At 31.2% G+C, this 764-nt stretch overlaps 1 non-coding gene across 1 annotated transcript; it reads right to left on the minus strand.

The window, feature by feature from the left end:
• Positions 1-422: 422 nt before the first annotated feature.
• On the minus strand, positions 423-504 carry TRNAS-GCU. The gene has a single exon. It is a non-coding gene; the product is annotated as a tRNA-Ser (tRNA).
• Positions 505-764: the final 260 nt, after the last annotated feature.

Here is a 764-nt window from a genome sequence, read left to right on the forward strand (position 1 = left end):
AGAAGTAAAAAGAAAATAGAAGTCGTGAGAAATCCGTTGTAAATCGGATGATTCGTGTTCGGTACTTTATTCAGATCAATCGTGTGTTTTGCGGCAACCACCACAAAATGCGTAAGCTATTTCAGCATGCTTTGTGGAATAAGGTGAAACAGCACTTACATATATTAAAATTTAAAAGCTTAAGTATTATGTTTTCATTAAAAAATTTAATTTTAATTTTTCAAAAATAAGATTCAGTTCTTAATTTTTCTGAATTTGATATTTATCATCCCTATTAATGATATTATTAATTAAGAAGTTGTGACGTATCACATATTCATTTTTTATTACGCTACATTAATAGGAAAGACGAAAAATATTTAATTTTATAAAAATAAACCAAAAACTAGAATTTTTAAAAACTCAAAAATCCTATTTATAAACGTCGCCTGAGAGATTCGAACTCTCGCGGGGAAACCCCATGTACTTAGCAGGCACACGCCTTAACCACTCGGCCAAAGCGACTCTGTTGTTAGGACACAAACTTAAATCTTCATTTAACATCGAAGAATAATCTTCTATAAACTATTATTTAATGATATAAATATTCAAATTTAACTCATGGTATTATGATATCTAACTTGGGCATTATAGTTTTATCATAACCACGGCACTAGCAGCCCCATTAACTTTACGCAGTCCCACGAAGCAACATTCATTGACTTGGTTCACAAATATGAGCATTTGCTATGTATGCATTAGCAAGTGACTGAGTATTAATGGTC

Source organism: Abrus precatorius, unplaced genomic scaffold (assembly GCF_003935025.1).
Source record: "Abrus precatorius isolate BTA unplaced genomic scaffold, Abrus_2018 Scaffold7, whole genome shotgun sequence".
In the NCBI taxonomy this organism is placed as follows: Eukaryota; Viridiplantae; Streptophyta; class Magnoliopsida; order Fabales; family Fabaceae; genus Abrus; species Abrus precatorius.